General features: G+C 33.7%; 1 long non-coding RNA gene and 1 pseudogene across 2 annotated transcripts; one reads left to right on the top strand and one right to left on the bottom strand.

Annotated features, from left to right (window-relative positions):
* Positions 1-632: 632 nt before the first annotated feature.
* Positions 633-5,064, bottom strand: LOC111397372. 2 transcript variants are annotated; one of them, XR_002703233.1, is made up of 3 exons: positions 4,767-5,064; positions 3,755-4,500; positions 633-1,032 (listed from the first exon to the last, which is right to left on the bottom strand). It is a non-coding gene; the product is annotated as an uncharacterized LOC111397372 (long non-coding RNA). The 2 variants fall into 2 exon arrangements; XR_002703234.1 differs by lacking the exon at positions 633-1,032 and adding an exon at positions 2,007-2,767.
* Positions 5,065-7,972: 2,908 nt separating this feature from the next.
* LOC111398047 lies at positions 7,973-15,834 on the top strand (annotated as a pseudogene).
* The last annotated feature ends 3,933 nt before the right edge of the window (positions 15,835-19,767 follow it).

Below are 19,767 nucleotides of genomic sequence, written 5' to 3'. Positions count from 1 at the left end.
CCGGTTTGGTATTATAATTAAATTTTTTAATATTTACAAAACTATATTAATTTAACTAACGATATGTTCAATCTTAACTCTTACAAAATAACGTAGTCTAATCTTATATATTTTTTGCATCTCTCTTTGCTGATCTTTTCATAGATTTGATTGCTAAAATTACAGAAAGAGAAAGATAACGAGTTCACAACAATTCAGAGAGGCGTAGTCGACAACGATAAAAATGACACTACGATAAAATAAAAAATTTGGGTAAACTTTAGGTTAATTTGATAAATGGGGCTTAAACTAAAAATTAGAAATAAGAAAATCATATTTTTGGATTTGAACTAAAATAATTAGTTAACATATTTATTTTAAAAATAAAATAATTTAGCTTATTTAAAATAAATAAATTAAAAAAAAATTAGAGATATTCGATTTTGGTTATTCGATTTTAATTTAGAACCAAGAACCAAATCAAACTCATCAATTCTTGATTCAGATACTCGTTAGAGTATTTAATTTAAGAAGAACCGCTCGATTCAATTCAATTCAATTCGGGTCGGGTCCGATTTGGTTCGAGAGTTTTGTTCAGCCCTAAATTTACCAATCATGGACTACTTACACAAAAAGTTTCAACATATAGCTATGGCAATGCTGAGTGACGTTTTGCAAACTTACGTATATGCTGATCAACAAAAAATGTACAACCTAAAACAACGGTCAAAAGAAAATGTACAGATACCCTGAAATTTGTAATATTTACATTCTAACAAAGCAACTAGAGGATGTGCGTACGTGATGGGAATCCACGATGTATAAGGATGATATTTATTGTAAGTAAATTTTGGAAGCTTGTATTTATACTCCATCCACAGATATTCAATCTGAAATCATGAAATCACTGGTATTTGATGCAGAATTGAGATATAAAAGATTGTTCTAAAAGATCGATGTGATACCATCAATGAAATTATCACAACAATCATTTTTGATTGATATCCTACGTTTTGGTTCAGCTTCCTCTAGTTTCTCCATCCATCTCTCTACCTAGCAAACAAATTTGAATAGCCTCAGGAGGTGTGAAATTGACAAGGGATATTAAAAGTGTGAGAAGAAACAACAACTACCACAATGTGTTTGAAGTACACATCCAAACTAATGTGTGTATTAACTACGACAGGTAACAACACAAATATGAATGAAATAACTATCATAGGTAACAACACAACTATGAATGAAATATGATGTAGATCAAATCTACAAACACGCGATGATAATACCTCAAGAAAGTGGAGCGAATCCTAAACAGTTCAAACACCCAGGCACTTTCCAAATGAGAATGACTACCAAGAAATAGCCTATGATTTTGCCAGCTATGACAATCTCCTGCTCATTGTATTTGTTAAAATTGCCAAGGGTCCCATAACCCATGAGAGTGAAAAGTGTGCCCATGGGGCATTTGTAGTATAACATGTAACTGTTATTAAGCACAACGCAGACCCCAAAAAAAAAAAAAAAAAAAAACCAAGAAATTGAGCCTCCAAATTATTTGTCCATTCAAATGTAAATCTGTCGGAAGCAAGGTTCATTTGACGAATCAGGATTCTATCTTAGAACTCATGCAGAAATAGTACCTAAACAAACCTAGCAAACGCTGAAATCCTTGTGGATGTTATGATATGAGAAGTTTCCAAAGCCAATCAGCCACACATGAAACAAAAAAAACTCAAATGGCATTATAGATTTTGGTTGCAGCAAAGTAATGATATATAAGAAATAAGATCCGCAGGTAGGGAAGAAGATTGCCTAAAACCATTTATTATATAGACAAGATGAATAATATCCGCCCCCAAGGCACATCTCCAAGTGGTAAAAAGGGAGGGTGGAGAAATCCAGCTTTGCTTGAGGCTGCTGCGTCAAGGATTCGAATCCTGAAATATGGATTTGGCTCTTGGGTAAGTGCAAGTGTACAAGCAGCCTTCTACCCTGTACCCTTGGAGGCATAACCTGCGATTTACCTCCCTCATGATGCTCCAGGGCAGGGGTGGTGAGGGACCCTTAAGGTTAGGGTTTTAACCTTTTAAGATGAATAATATCCAATGCAGACCAATCAAGATATCAATGTACTTAATCATTAAAGGATATTTTTACAGCACACTTCAAATGTCAATGTAAAACTGCTTTCTTAAAACTGAGGCATAACTCATTTCAGTAGACAATTTACTCAAACTGAAAGTGCCTTAGATACAACGTTCCACAAGCTTATGGACCCTTCTTAAGTATAAATGAAGGGCCCTTTCCTTTTCATTTCAAGGTTTGGATAATCTGGATTAGTTTTGCAACTTATTCCTTCAAATTTTTTTATGAGCGGCTCCCGTTTCAGTGTCTCGAAACAAGTTTAGGCGCCAAATAGTCAGTGATATAAGTTCTAGGAAAGAATGAAAAAGTTTGTATAAGAGAAGCAAAGTCATCGATATTATTTTTGAGGTTAATCAAAATGGAACGTTAGAACGGATACAATGGCACAAGATAAGCAACCAGATTTACTGCATTATAGCAGATAATACCTAGTTTCTAAAATTAACATCTGAAAACTGAAAAAAGACTAAGGATTGAGTATAAGGACATAGTAGAGAGAAAGGTATAAGGCTGTTAGTGCTCATCGTACGCTTAGATTACACGACAAGTCTACTGGATCCCTCAAAGTCTTCTTCCATCACATAAGTATGATAGTTGATATGCCTTCAGAAATCTAAAACATTCACACGCACAGACACCCTGACTGCAAAGGAAAAAAGGCGAAAAAGAAACTAATTTTCAACAATAATCACAAAAAACTAATACAAAACTCCACATGCAGAAAGTGATAAGTAGCCATCATAAATCAAAAGGTAAATGAATCCTTTAGGAAACTTAATTGCCTGCATCCATTCTTTCCACTCCTCAGTTTGATGCCTATTTAAATACATGATCGTTTTCCCAAAGAATGGCGACTTGTCATTATGTATCTTGAAAGAAGTAATTGCCAAAACTATGATAAGAAGGAGTACAGAAGCAAGGACCACATCAATCATCACATTCACATGGGTAGCACTTCATAAATTAGAAACAGCAGCAACACATGTTTAAAAACCATGCACAATATGTGGTCTTATTATTGATTTGATGAATTTCAGTTAAGCACCTAAAATTACAGCTCAAGTTTTCCGTTTCTCTACATGAACCAATATTAAGACCCTGTTCGTTATATTCAAGGGGGTAAATATCTAATTATCAAAGACAGGGTTAATGCAAACCAAAAAGAAAGGAATAGAAACAAAGCTACAGTTGTTACATTAAATATTGCTTCTTTCTGTTTCACATGACAGCTAAATGATTAGTCCTACTTTATTAATCAAACCTAACAAGCGTAATTGATAAAATATCATACCAATGTGTACTACCCAAAGAATTTTTTTTTTTTTTTTTTTTTTTTTTTCACATTGTCCTTGTTGTCTAACAACAAAAATATAATAACATTCATATATCACACCTGTTTAAGTGTTGATCTCACATGTTTTACATATCACAACTTCCTATTAATATTTTTATAAAAACAACTGCATCTTTTACAGTTTTACATTTGACACCATCAGTTTGTCAAATATAATGCCAAATATCTCAAGTAGGAAAGACTCGTCCAATTTAAGGAACCAGAGAAGATAAGCATATACAAGAACGTAAAATTAAGGTACAACTCCAACTTATTTTAACCTTGTTTGTTACTTACCTGATAATGCGAGATGTTACAGATGAATTCCTAACTTTAGGAGATGAAGACTAGAGAGCACCTCCATCCAATAGAACAGCTCTGTTATCTTCTTTGAGTGTTTCCTTTCCCAACTCGACCAAATTTATATCAGAATCCCTGCCACTGAAATGTACAAGATTTGGACAGGGAATTTTACGATCCTTCAGAAAACTATTATCATTATAACACAATATATATCATACTTTATGTACCTAAATAACACACACACACACACACACACACAAAAGGAATCCCGAATTTGAAGTACATTACTGATGTAACAAAATTCCAAAGGATCGGATGAAAACACATAGAACTATACATTAACATTATGTTCCTTACCATTTTTCTGAGCCTTTTGGCTTCAGTCAGAACTCACACCAGAAAACACACTCATTAATTCAACAAAATCTACTATATGTCTCATAAACTCAAAAAATAATAATAATAATAATAATAAATCAGTGAATAATTTGATAAGCCATTCGAGCAGCTGTGGTACCAAATATTCATACTCAGCAAATGTATCTATAAGAAACCATAATAAATCACTTCAAACATCTTCACACATAATGTTCCACACAATTGTCTAAATTACTTCAACGTTTTATGTTCAAATTTGATCAAAGATCGACACAGTTTCCATGAGGTATTTTTCCTATGCTCCAGATACTCTGAGCATATCCAGTCAATGCATATTGGTACTATCCCAAGAAAAATGACACCTGCAATTCACACAAAGGAAAAGGAAAAACAATTAATTCATCAAGCTATGCCTTCGTAAAATAAAGAAATTTTAATTCTTCAAATTATTTAAGTACAGAATTTTAAAAGGAACTCGCAATTTAAGCACATAATACACTCTCCTACACAGTTCTTTACTATAGCAGCAAGAACAGGCAAATTCTACAAAATCCACCTAAAACAATTAGGATCTAATGGTACAATACAATAAGCTCGAAATAGCTATAGTTAAGAAATATTCACTGACCTGAGTCACCTGACCAAGTATTAATGGTCCATAAATCACCATTCCGACTGATTATCAACTGTCGAAAAATTCACAATGAAAAAACACGCATTTGATGATTATATTTGTGGATAACCGCGGGGCAAAGTTGATGAATGTAAAAGGGAAAACACAGATCTGAGGGAATTTCGAAGTAAACACAAAATCTGGCGGTGGAATGAGAGGCTTTTACACGAGCGAAGAGTAGTATTACAGTAGCGCTGTTTGTTTAAAATATATGTATATTATTATTTATTAAACACGTTTGGCTTAGCTTAAAGTTTACATATTAGTAAACAAAGCAGGCTTTAACGTAAACAATTTTTCCATAAGTAAAAGTTGAAAATAAGTTATCGTGGGCCATGGATCTAATATGCGGAGTTTTCTTATGAATTTCACAAATCTACCCTCTATAAATTGTGATATATTCATTTATCTTTTCATTTATTCATACCCATTTTACATTATAATTTAAATTATTTATACACACCTCTTAAATTTGCATGTTAAATAAGTATTTTACATGTGTTTATTCACGGACTCAAGTAATCGATCTCAAAAAAGAAGGGTCAATCTCTCACTTATCGTTTGCTTTAAATTTCAATATGACACTATTGTTAGTTGAGGGCCACACATTGAAATTTTAAGCGCAATTCTATCTAGAGTAGAAGCAAACTAATGAATTGAAATCGGACATTTGATCTTTGTCTACATTTCGCCCTCGACTCATCTACATTTCGCCTCTCGACTCTTTCATGACTTTGTCTCGGATTCATAACTTTTCTAAGCTTTTGTCACGTCTTTCTTTGGGAAGTCAACAATTGTGAATCGATTGACAAATATTACAGTGGAATCTAGTGCATTATTAGAATTACCATGAAATCCTCCTAACTGATTATCTTATCCCACATGAAAGCAGAATTTTGTGTTTGTGTTTGAATTATTAACAAAAGAATGATGCTATTTACAATCACTCATTGTCCTAATCTCCTTACGTGGCATAAATGCATCAAGTCACTAACTATTACATATATACGACTGCGATAACAAGTGACTGCAAATAACATTATTCTTACCAAAAGGTCCATATGTCGCAAAATTTGTTCCATATGAGATTGCACTTGAGGTTACCAGTGAAAAAGCAATGGCCACCACTAACACAATTAATATACTCCAGAGGATGATCGATCTTCACCTGCATGTTTACATTCAATAACACAAAATTATATAGTACAACGAACAAGATCTTAGAGGGCTCAAATGAATTGAAAAGAGAGCATATTCTTTCCAGTATTTTGACCATATCTTTCAGACAACACCAAATGTCCATTCTCGAAATATTTAAATTGGATCGAATGTATCTTGTTATCGTACGAAACAAAAATCTGAACAATCTGAGTTCGACCCTCTTTGTTCCGATAATTTCCAGTGTTTCTCTCCGCTGAAAGAATCTTGAATATCCTTGTATTTGTCATCTCTCCAAACTTAAAACCAATCAATTATACAGAAAAACTTTGTTGGAAAATTAGACGAAAATGCTTGGATCTGACTAATTAATGCACAGACTATTCAAATGTAGAAGTTCATGTATCAGAAATGAGGTTCACCCCATGCATCCATTAATTGTTGATGAAAGTCTTAGTTCCAAGATGAACACCCCAAAGTTAAAGTAACAATTAATTTTAACCACACATTTTATGGGACCAACAACTTTTCAATCATAGAGTAATAAGTTTTTATCAAAATTTAAAATTTTGATTTTAATTCACGCCAAACAGGGTCTTAGTTTGTTAAAGTTTGGCAACAGAAACTGCGAAAAAAATTAGTTAGTAACTATCTTATCTTTCGTGAAAGGTTGTGGACTAAAAAATTAGCCAAACATAAGCTAAGTACTAATTTATATGCTTGCACACTAAAATTCAGCTTGTAAAGAAGTGTAGATGAAAATAGGTGTTAAAAAATAAAATATTCTGGTCAAAGCACCAACCTTTTATGTGTTTTTGGTAACAAGAGTTTGCTGGTTTTAATTCCTCTAAGGTCTACGTTTCCACTAAAAGATCATTAGATTATGGTTGCTTTAGGCTCGATTAAATGTTGTGATGAAAAGTTCTGTGAGCTATATGATAGAGAATTTTTGCAATGATGAAATCCAATCTTCCGTTATATTTCAATTTTGTTGGATTTTAGGCGCAATAATAAAGAGATGAAATAGAGAAATCAATACAAAAATTTACGTGGTTCGATAGTGTGCCTACGTCTACAAGAGCAAAGCGGAGATAATATTATTCAATATGAAAAATAGGATTACAACATTATTATTTATACTAATTCTAACCTAGGCCCATAAAGACTTTAAGGCATGTACAAGAAAATACTCATGTACCGTACCGCCCCTGCACTCACAACCCATTCAATGTCCCTAGCAGCCAGACAGTAAATTAAACCCATGCAAAGTCGATGCTGTCGCTCCGTTCCATTCCGTTTGGTGCGCTACGCTCCTCTAACTTAACTCCGCTTCGCTTCGACATCGGCTTATTTGATCCAGGGAACTTGTGTTCCACTCTAAATGAGCCACATATACAACAAATTTCCAAAACGATTTCACTTAATTTGAGAGAAATAGGCAGATTTCGCAATTTTTGTTACAATTTCTTGTAAAGTTCTCATCAAGAAAATGGGCCCGTCACCTCTAACAACTACGTAAATGACATAACGAGCATAAATATCTTCTTCAACTTTTGTTCTAATATACTGATCGAATATCTTTATAAAGAATTCGGGGAATATATGCCTTTGTTTGGTGAAAATTAAAATTAATTTTTTTAGTATATTTTTATGATAAAAGTTGATGAAATATATTGTTAAAAAGTTGCGGATCCCATAAAATGTCTAGTTGAAATTAATTGATGACTTTGATTTAAATTTTTTATCAATTTTTAATTTACACCAAACATGGACATAAATGGTAACATCAATTTTTTTAGGACGTCTTCAGCTTAAGAACCAAAACCACTACCTATATTCTAAGAAAATGTGCAGCACGAATAAGAACTAAGAAAGAGATTCGAGGTCCCATCCATTAGAAGGGCTATATATAATCAGCTTCCCTTCAAAGTTCAAGCAGAGCTCGTGTTATCTTCTCTTAAATCATTGTTCTTCTGGTTATATTTTCTTTCATAAAAATAAACATGGTGGTGACCTTGCGACGCCCAATTCGAAACCGAAAAATTCGAGACACTGAACTTCCAATTATAGACCTTTTGCCCAGAGATCACAGGTTTCAAAACTCATCGTGAAAGCTTGTGAAGAATTTGAGTTTTTCAAGGTGATCGACCATGGAATCCCAGATGATAGTATCACAAAAATGGAAGAAGAAAGCTTTGAGTTTTTCGTGAAACCAGCCTCAGAGAAACAACATGCAGGGCCTGCTGATCCATATGGCTATGGCAGCAAGAGAGTTAATGGAAATATTGGAGAAGTAGAATATCTTCTTCTTCATACCAACCCTATTTCCATATGTCACAAGTCACTTGAGAATTAAGATGGTGTGCCAGAAAATGTTTGCCCACCTAATTGACATATACTCACATGCGCGTGGAACCCACATGGAACTCTCTTGAAATAAAAAAATGCTTCCCCCTTCCATGATAAGAATTGAAGGTGGGGAAAATGATTTAGTGACCAACAAGGTTACACCATCATCCAATCTATTCCACTCATCAAATGAAATACAAGTAGATAATTCTTAAATATTACAGAAGCCGTGAAATCAAGATCCCAACCTACAGCTAACAATACAAAACAAAGCTAAATTACAGCTATATAACACAGCTAGCAATACAAAACAAGGCTAAATTACAGCTACTATATATCACTTCACAATAATCTGGTGCAGCAGAATTCTAACAAACGAATGTCAGCTTAAGCTATTTTGCTTCTTTAGGATGTGTTGAACCATAAATGGTTAAGTCAACCTTTGAAACTTGTGCCCTAGTTTTCTTGTGCAGCTCACATTTGTTCTGGGATTTCTGTATTCTGCTCGTTACTCCCCCTCAAGATGGGGATGTGATGCTATGAATCCCCATCTTGTTTAGAAGAAAATGAAACTGTCGTGAGCCAATTACCTTGGTGAGGATATCCGACACTTGCATCTTAGATGAAATATGGGATGGTTTCAATAAATCTTCCTACAACTTCTTTCTTATAATATGACAATCGATTTTAATATGTTTCGTGCGTTCATGATAAACTGGATTTGAGACAATATAAATTGCCGCTTGATTATCAAAAAAGAGCTGAACTGGTTTAACTAAATTAACTCCAAGATCACATAGCAAACTTCGAAACCAAACAAGTTCGCATGTTGTAGATGCCATCGATCGGTATTTTGCCTCGGCTGATGAGCGAGAGACTGTCCGTTGTTTCTTGGATTTCCATGAGACTAAAGCATTCCCAAGGAAAACACAAAACCCAGTAACGGACCTCCTTGTTGTTGAACAAGCCCCCCAATCCGCATCGCAAAATGCTGATAATTGGAGTGAGCTTGCAGCTGGATAGAATAGACCCTGTGATGGTGAGCCCTTCAAATATCTTGCTATCCACAAAGCTGCCTTCCAACGGGTGTCCTTTGGTTTACTTAAGAATTGGCTAAGCATTTGGACTGAATATAAAATGTCTAGACGGGTGATGGTTAAGTAAAGCAACCTCCAAATGAGTCTTCTATATTTCATAGGATCAGCAAGATCAATCCCGTCCTCTGCAGATAATTTTAAATTTTGCTCCATGGGAAAACTAGCAGGTTTTGCAGCAAGAAGTCCACAATCCTATAGGATCTCTAAGGCATATTTCCTTTGACAAATGGATATACCTTGAGATGATTGTGCCACTACGATGCCTAAAAAATATTTCAACGGTCCAAGGTCCTTGAGCTTGAAATTTTGTGCTAAATAGTCTTTCAATTGCTGTATTTCGGAAGCATTATCACCTGCAATAACCATATCATCTACGTACACCAACAGAACAGTAAATGAAGTACAAGTTTTCTTAACAAACAAAGAGTAGTCAGCCTTAGATTGGATGAACCCAATCTTTGTGATGACCGAGGTGAGTTTTTGGTTCCATTGACGAGATGCTTGCTTCAATCCGTAGAGTGACTTCCTTAATTTGTAAACTCGTTGCTCCCCTTGAGTGCCATATCCCGGAGGTAGAGACATGTACACTTCTTCATCTAAGTCATCATACAAAAAGGCATTATTGACATCTAGGTGAGATAAAAACTAGTTCTTGGAGGCTGCAAGGGCTAAGATACAGCGTACAGTAGACATTTTGGCTACGGGTTGAAAAGTCTCAAAATAGTCTTCACCTTCCCTTTGAGTGTAGCCTTTTGTAACCAATCTCGCCTTGTGTCGCTCAATGCTTCCATCAGCCTTATATTTGGTCTTGAACACCTATTTGCATCCAATAGTTTTCTTTCCATCTGGTAGTCGTGTAAGTACCCAAGTCTGATTTTTTTCTAATGCTCTTATTTCATCACTCATAGTAATCCTCCAATGAGGGTATTTCATGGCTTGGGCATAGGACGCAGGCTCGAGTTCAAGGCTAACTGCTAAGGTAAATTTTAAATGTCATGGTGATAAAAGTGTGTAATCAAGAACTGAAGAGAGTGCATGAGAATTACCTTCATCAGGTGACTTGCCAAGACGAGGTTCGTTTGGTGTTGCTAAAGAGGTCACCAGCTTGCAATGGAAATCTTAAGGTAATGAGGTGATTTTTTTATCTCGAGTGGATCTCCTAAGCTCGGGTAAAGATCCTGTTGCTTGGATAGGGGAAAGGTCTGGTGAACTGGGACTTTCTATAGTAGGAAGAGGGGGAATATATGCAGTTTCCACTTGGTCTAGCGTGTTGTTGGATGTATCGGATGAAGGTTGTGTACTCCTTTCAATATTGGTGTTTGCTGGTTGTGACAATTCCATAGGATCAGAAATGGGATTAGGGAGAACGGGAGTATCATCTCGTGTGGACATGGTTGGAGTGTGTAAAAGAGAGGGCATGTCAGTGTGGTGTTTGAAAGGAAAAATTTCTTCATAGAAGACCACATTGCGACTAACTAAAATTTCATGGGTTTTCATGTCAAAGAGCTTGTATCCCTTAATCTCATTTGGATATCCTATAAAAATGCATTTTCTAGCCCTTAAATCAAATTTAGTTCGATGAGGGTCAAGGTTTGTGCATAGCACAAATATCCCAATGTTTTTAAGTGAGAATAGGTAGGAATTTTGGAGAAAAGGATTTGGTAAGGAGTTTGGTTCTGCAAATTAGGTGACAAAGTACGATTGATCAAGTCTGCGGCTATTAGGACACACTCTCCCCAAAACTTCAATGGTAGGTTGCCTTGGAACCTTAAAGCTCTCGCCACGTTTAACAAATGTAAATGCTTTCTTTCTACAATAGAGTTTTGTTGAAGAGTATAGGTACAACTTTGTTGATGAATGACTCCTCTTGAAGAAAAAAATTCTGTCATTTCAAACTCTTTTCCTTGGTTTGTTCGAATGGCTTTAATTCTACGGCTAAATTGATTTTCAATGAGGTTAAAGAAGGTTATTATTAACTGCCGTGTTTGGTTTTTGCTCTTCATGAGATAAATCCATGTATTTCTACTATGATCATCAATAATTGTTAAAAATAATGAGCTCCATTGAAAGAGGCAACAAAAAATGGTCCCCAAATATCCATATATAATAAGTCAAAACATGACTCAACAAACTTTTGACTTGATGGAAAGGGTAAACGAGTTTGTTTAGCCATATGACAAGTATCACAATAGTGTTTTTGCTACAACAACAGGGACGAGGACAGAGTATTTGGTAGGAGGCCAAGGTGACTTGATCTGAGAAGACTAATTATTCGAATTTACCCCCTCTTTCTTTCCACCTCGCTCCCTGTTAAATACCCTGTCGCCACCTCTATTCGTTTAGCATTATCCAAGGCACATCTACCTCAACCCCTGTTTAAAATCCTATCACCAAGCCGTGTTTGAGTAGCAGGTATCACTACCCCACCATTCAATCCTAAGAATGATGGTGAAACGTCAACAACTTCCTTCAACCATAAGATTGGGTTTGGAGAGCATATTGGCCCTCAGATCTTGGCCATCTTGAGATCTAACAGTGTAGAAGGCATCCAAATCTCATTGGAACAGTGGCAGTCCTGACTATAGGCGGGATAGGCGATCGCCTAAATTGCTGCTTTAATGAGTGCCCCAAATTTTATAAGGTTAATTGGTTGGTTAAAAAAAGCAAAATTATATTTATGAAATTCTTTAAAATAGAATTATCACATGCAAACATAATAAACTAATAAAAATTGAAAAATACAAAAATCATTTTAAAAACATATAAATGACATAAACCTTATCACTTAGTGCGTGTTTGATTATCATTATTTTCTATGAAAAATATTATTTTTCCACCCAAATTCCTACTTTTTTGGTGTTCGATTGATAATTTTTTCCGTGAAAAATGTTTTCCAACTTTTGGTCACGTGACTATTTTTTTTCAAAAACAAGGAAAATATTTTCTTTAGGAAGAAATGATTTTTATTTTCCAGGTAATTCACTTTCTCTTTCTCTCTCATCTATCCTCTTTTTCTTTCATCTACCCACCAATAAAAAATAGACAAATATAATAATTTCTAGATTGAAAATAAAATCAATCAACATATTTAATTAATAATTTTCATAAAAAAATTGCCTAAAATTTATTTTCTTTCCATACAAATTTTATGCTCGCAATCAAATGCTCCCTTACATTTATTTATCACATAAATATAACACAAATATTATTTTCCTTCTCTATGACTAATTTGTCATTTTATTTTCCAAACATTTCTTTTCTTTTCTTAACCAAACAAAATGTCTCTTTGTCTATTCAAATTCCACTCACCCATCATAATTTTTCTCAACACAACAAGAAATAAAGAGTAGTGCAATTTATAGTCGCTTACTAACATAGTTGCACTTGTGGCATATTATGCATCAAATCACTAACCGTCACATGTATGTCATGTAAGGCGATTGCAGTTGTGAGCGACTACAAATAACATTATTCATAAATAAATTATCTCCATTTGAATTAAAATTTTGAAGATTCAATTTAATAGGTTAATATAGTCTCATTGGCACTATTACAGCCTTACATGTTTGTCTCTTTCTCCCTTATCTTCAGAACATATACTACATAGTACATAGGCTGTTATTATTATTGTTTTGCTTTAATTATATGATAATAGCCTTTTTCGATGTTTGTTGAAAGTACTTAGAATTTAATAATTCTTCGTCCGTGTTCATACTTCTTATTTGTATGTTAACTTCTTATTAATTAATATAAAATTAGAGTGTATTTGATCGTCATTTTCATTATTTTGTTACACTATATCTCACACTCAACATTATCCAATTTTATACATAAACCATTCAAATGTTTTTTCAATTTTGTTTGAAATAGTTGCAATGAGAAAATGATCAAAGAAATGAATAGACCCACAATGCCATTGTAATTTTGTTTGCCGAAACTTCACTGATAATTTGTATTGCACGTTGGAATTCAACATTTTGTATTTTCCTCTTCGAATTTTGGGACTTAGTTGTCTATATTAAATTTTTCATAATTATATTATAACTCTTTATAAAGTTCAAAATATAGGGGTCGCCTATTTGAAGTCGCCATAAAGCCCCCAACATACGAGGGTCGGCCCTGCTTCTCAGACTCGTGTATAACACTACTCGAACATGACTGGTGACAGGCCCATTAGGGACTAAAGTACATGAGTTTTGCTACAACAACAGCAACGGGGGCAAAGTATTTGATAGGGGGCCGAGGTGACTTGATCTGAGAAGATTAATCATTTGACTTTACCCCCTCTTTCTTTCCACCTCGGCCCCTGTCAAATACCCCTTTCATCACCTCTATTCATTTAGCATTATCCGAGGTACATCCACCTCAACCCCATTTCAAAGACTGTCACCAGGTCGTGTTTGAGTAGCAGATATCACTACCCACCATTCAATCCTAAGAATGATGGTGAAACATCAGCAACTTCCTTTCACCATCAGATTGGGTTTGGAGAGCATACTGGCCCTCAGATCTTGACCATCTTGAGATCTGACAGTGTAGAAGGCCTCCAAATCTCAATGGGAGAAGGTTTATGGGTCCCTGTCTCTCTTCATCTAACCACAGCCTTCTGTGTAAAAGTTGTGATTTGTTACAGGTGGGTCCCATTTTTTTATCTAAATCTATCTTATCTTTTTCAGTCATACATAGAATCATAATCCACGTTTAAGAAAAAGTTGAATTGATTGATCGATAGAATTGAACCTTAACTAATATGTTATCCTGTGTTACAACCATAGGCAGTGCACTGAATCTAATGGGATAAAAGTTCATCAGTCTGTGGCTTCTAATAAAGAGACAATCATAAGCAATCAGCGTGCATGTGTAGAAATCCTAGTCATTGATTGAAAAATGTATTGTTAAAATCAATACATAAAACTTTGTCATCTCACACGATGTCAAAGAAACTGTCAAACTTAATGTATATGTAACGCAATTGCTATCATAAGTGTGTGGTCAAATTTCATTTGGTCCACCCCAAGGACGGACCCACATGGGGTTATGTGGGGTCAAATGACCCCACAAAATTTTGGTTTTTCTTTTTTTTATTTTCCTTCAGAAAATGGTTGTTTTAACTCGTTTTCGACCCACATTAATGCATATCAAATGAAATCGAAATATTGCACTCTTAATATTATTTCTAAACATTCATGGCCTAGTTTTTCACTTCTTAATGGTGTGCGAAATGATCAACTATAGTAAAAGTTACGATGTATCAAAGTAGGGCGTTCCAAATTAGTATTTCGAAAATTTCAATAATATACAAACTTTTAAAATTTGCTGATGATAGTATACTATCCAAATCTACAAATTGCTTGCATCATCTAGAAGTTCGTTTCAAAAATTACATCGTACGTAGTCATATCAAATGGTCCAAAAAAATATCGAAAATAGTTAAATATGCGTCAAACATACGTGTTAAAAGAGGCGTTTAACTCGTCTTTTTTAAAAAACGATCAATTATTTCATTAACGTTTATTATTTTTTCACGATAAATTTTTCAATATAATTTACATCATTTTATTAGTAAATTTTACATTAAAAATGATGCCAAAATTTATAAAATTGTTATGAATTAAGTGTAATTTGAATTACTTTCAAATTATTTTTTCGTTAAACTTAAATTTCATTTACTTCCTAAATCCAGTTTGATTTACTCGTCATTAGCTCAACATCCATAAATGACAAGATAAACAACACTATACCTGTAGCAAAATTCATTTAACAATATTGATAATGATAGAATTATAAGATACTTTCAAGATGTCAAAATGCGTATTAACTTATTTTTATAAATATTATATTGTTTTAAAAAATTACAAATTAATTTTTGGAGTTAAACACAACCCGCGAGGATGACCTCGCAAGTGATCGCGCTCTCACATGCCCGGCGGAGTCCCTATAAATAAAATAATTTCAACCCCATGTGTGTGTGTTGTGTCAGCCCCACGGCTATTCATGTGAACACTGTAGCACGACTCTAATTTTTAACTCCAAAACCCAAAACGGCTGGATCCGCCCCTGATCCACCCAACTACAATGAACACATTTTTAATTATTTTTACTTCTTTTCGGTTATAGTTAGTGTTACTTATTATGTGTAGTGTTAATTATATAAGGCTATGATCAATGGAACGTTTTTGAGGGTGAAACATAGGGCAGTAGTGAACTCGCACAAATTGAGAATGTCAATAGCATACTTAGGGGCTCCATCACCAAGCTCGAGGATTTCTTGCCTCCCAAACTTAGTGACAACACAGAAACTTCCTCTGTATAGAAGCTTCACTTGGGCTGAATTTAATAGGGCCACATATTCTCGGCAACTCAGCGAAAGTCGTCTTAATCTTTTCAGGACAATATACAATGATCAAAATGAAGAATGAGTTGATTGGAGCTCATGGCATGTTTGTCTTTAATCCCCAAGGGAGGCATCGACAATCATTATCAAAATGAAGATTTTACATATCGTTTATGCTTGGCACTGGAACTTTAGTCTTTCACTACAATCCTCCAGCTTGGTAGTTTTCATCATTCAGTTTGAATAATCGTCCCTTCTTTTCTTTGTATAATAATTTTAGAAATATTTTCCATGATGAGCTCCAATCATGTTGTGAATGAAGTTTGCAGCTATCATATGCAAGTTGAGCATCAACTTGAAGCGCATATGCCTTCGAATACTGCTACAACATATACAACACTAAACAAGTCATAATTGGAACAGAATTTGGGCTGCGTTTGGCCCCTTATCTTTTACATAATTTTGTCATATGGATCAATATTGCAAGTAATTTTGTGACTAGACCCAAAACTAAATATGGGCTGCTTTTGGCCCATATATTGGGTAGTCCACCATTAAGCGATCCAACTTATTCATCATGGGACAGTTATGATTCCATGGGAATTACCAAAAATAACCTTCTACAAATTTCCGAAAATACTGCTCCAACATTTTATTTTATAAAAATATCGCAATAGATTTGTAAAAATATCACGTTGCATTTTTTAAACATGTCTTACATTGTTTTGTAACAAGTGTAACAAATATTGTTACAGCAACGCTACCATCATTAGAATATTCATCACCATCAATGCCCAACCTTCACCAACATAGTGTCCATCTCCAGCACAATCACAAGGCCCAAAACCCAATCTTACCACCAACAGATAACGTCATTATCCCACAAATCACCCCATTTCACTACCGCAAAACTTCTACGTCACCATAACACATTTGATTGCTTTTATAATCACCCATTTCACCACCACCAAATACAAGCATTCGCAATAAACAAGATATGCATTAAAAAGATTCACCAAATCTAGAAGATAAATTAAAAAAGTTGAGATCTCAAATCATGAACAATATATGAATTTTAAGATCTTTGTAATGGTTGGGCAATGCCAACATCAAAGTGAAGCAATGATGGGATTTGGGTTGTCCACTTGTAGTGGTGCTGCAAGGAAGGGGGTGTGGTGGTGATGGTCGGAGCATCAATGGTGGAGATGCGCGACATCGATGATGGTTGTGGTGGATCGAGTGTTATGGTATGGTGGTCGCCAATGAACATTGTTTTGAGATGTAGTAAGGTGGCGGGAATATTTAATTTTATTTTCAAAAGATTTTAAATATGATGGTCAGTAAATTGACAATTTATCAAAGTAGTTTTAGAATTAAAATTAATCAACAATAAGTTGAAATTAAAGTAAAATAAGTAAGTACCCCAAACATGCTCTTGTAGCCTAATTGCTTGCCACACAAAGTAAAGTGAAGAAAAATGATACGCAGCCATAAAAAAAATAAAAATAAAAATAAAAATTGAAAAACATTGTAAAACGCGCAAAAGCTGAAAAAGGTCTTTTACACATCAAAAGTTAGATTCTTTATTACCTTTTTATTTAAATGTAACATATCCATAAGGTCACTTGCTTTTTCAATCAAAGCCATGTACTGAAAAATAAAGTAATATCCAGAATATTTTAAAATCAGTAAATATCCATTCGGGGAAAAATAATGAATATGGGACGGAATTTTCAAAATTAAAGTTGGTTACATATTTCCTATGGTCTAAAATGCGAGAAAGAGCAAGCCCAAGGCGAGAAGAATGCACACTGCGTGCGGAGAAAACAGGAAAAAGGACGATCAATCCTATTTTGATCACCAATTGTACGTTTGGATGTCAAAAGGATGCGGGCCTAGTCATAAACATGGATGCATCTTTAAATATTAAAATATGTTCAATTTTTTTTATGTGTCAAGGTTAAATAAACTATTATATTAAAGGAATAAATGTTAATTGTCTTATATATAATTAAAATAGTTATTAATGATTCAAGTACAATTAAAATAATATAAAAAATAGGAAAGAACATTTTTATACATATACTTGCCTATGCACGCCTAAGATCATAATGCTTAAGGCTTGACCTTGTTGTCTTGCTAACCTTATGCCTTACAAAATCTTAAATATTTCCAAGCTTTAAGAAGAAAAAAATTATTTTCAAGTCATGTAATCAACGAACTTTTAAAGCACAAATTACAAATTTTCCATTCCTAGTTATTAGTTTATATTAAATTATATAGTTCTAATGCCATAAATCTATCAATTTTTCAATGTTTTACTGTAATAGTTCTTCAGCATTGCGATCTATGCTTGATAGTCGTTTTCCTCCACCCTCTTTTAAAGTTTATAAAGAAGAAAATTGACAATTCAAAAATTAGGTCAAACTATTCAATTATTAGAGTTTAAAAAGGTCAAAAGTAACAGGAAGAGATTCTGTAACTAATGCATCCATCACAGTATTTTTCCACATTATTTTCATTTTCAATAAAATTAAAAATATTTTGACTCTTAGGGTGCGTTTGATTGCAAGTATGAAATTTACATGGAAAGAAAATAAATTCTAATTAATTCAATTGCCTAGAATTTATTTGTATGGAAATTGTTAATTAAATGTGTTCGATTGATTTAATTTTTAATCTAGAAAATATTATACTTGTCAAATTTTTATTGGTGGGTTAATGAGAAAGTAGATAAATGAGAGAGAGAGAGAGAGAGAGAATTCCATGAAAAATAAAATATTACTCTTCCTAAAGAAAATAGTTTCCATGATTTTGAGGAAAATATGGTCACGTGATCAAAAGTGAGAAAATATTTTCCATGAAAAAAATGGCAGTCAAGCAGCACAAAAATAAGAATTTGAATAGAAAAAACACATTTTTCATGAAAAATATAGACAATCTAACGCACTCTTAATGCACACGATGGCATAGAAAAATAAGGAAAGATCGTTTTCTTTGTCAAATCCAAAAAGGTAAATCATAATCAGCAGAATATTTAAAAAAAAAAAAAATAAATATTATTATTTCCTTCCAACTCTTTAATTGACTAAAGAACTTTTTTTTTTTCATTATTATTATTAACTAAATTATAGTGCCCGGGGAAAATACAATTTCTAATGACTATGTTAAAGTCACACAATTCTTAATAAAAATAAATTTCAATTTAAATTTTTGAGCACCGATCAAAATTAATAAATAAATATTTTGGTTTATAGAATTGAACACTGAAGGGCAATGTAACAACGTAACGAAGATTTGGATGTTTTACATTCTTGAAGACTGATTGAATAATTATAGTGAAAGATTGACCGCTAACTTGCTCGTGTAAAGGAGACTTAACTTTGCATTTAATAAGTGATACCCTTTTTCCTGTTTTGACGGGTGAACCATCCACTAATTGAAACTGTTGACTACATAATTAAACAACAAACTTTTTTTTGCCTTTGACTCATTTTATTATAATTGGGGAGGCCAAAGAATGCAGACACGACTTTTACTTATTTTGTCAAGTTCCCGTAGGATTAATTAAGTAAAATCGCATTAGGAAAATTATGTTGATTTTGATTACAATTGAAGTAAACAAAGTATGAGGATTAATGTATATTTAGTTGACCAATTGTTCCATCAGAAGTCAATAAATGCATTGCCCCAAACTATTTATATTTGTTTTAATTGAATTTCAAACTTTGCTTAAATTAAATGGTACCCACCAAACTTCTTTTGAAAGGTATAAAAAATAAATTAAACAAATAAATCTTCGGAATTACTTTTTAATGGAACTTTGTTGTAACTAGTTGTAACGAAGAAATCACTGATTTTGCTTAGTGGGCTAGGAATGTCCGGTTTATTAATTGTGGAAATTACATGAAACCCTGCTTTTAGATATTGCATTTCAAAAATAAGAATTGTAGTTTATATATACAAAAATAAGATGATAATACAATATCTTATCGTCGTCACCAAACACCTAGACATC

This window comes from Olea europaea, chromosome 7, assembly GCF_002742605.1.
Source record: "Olea europaea var. sylvestris chromosome 7, O_europaea_v1, whole genome shotgun sequence".
Classification (NCBI taxonomy): domain Eukaryota; kingdom Viridiplantae; phylum Streptophyta; class Magnoliopsida; order Lamiales; family Oleaceae; genus Olea; species Olea europaea.
This window is presented reverse-complemented; position numbering and strand designations above follow the sequence as displayed.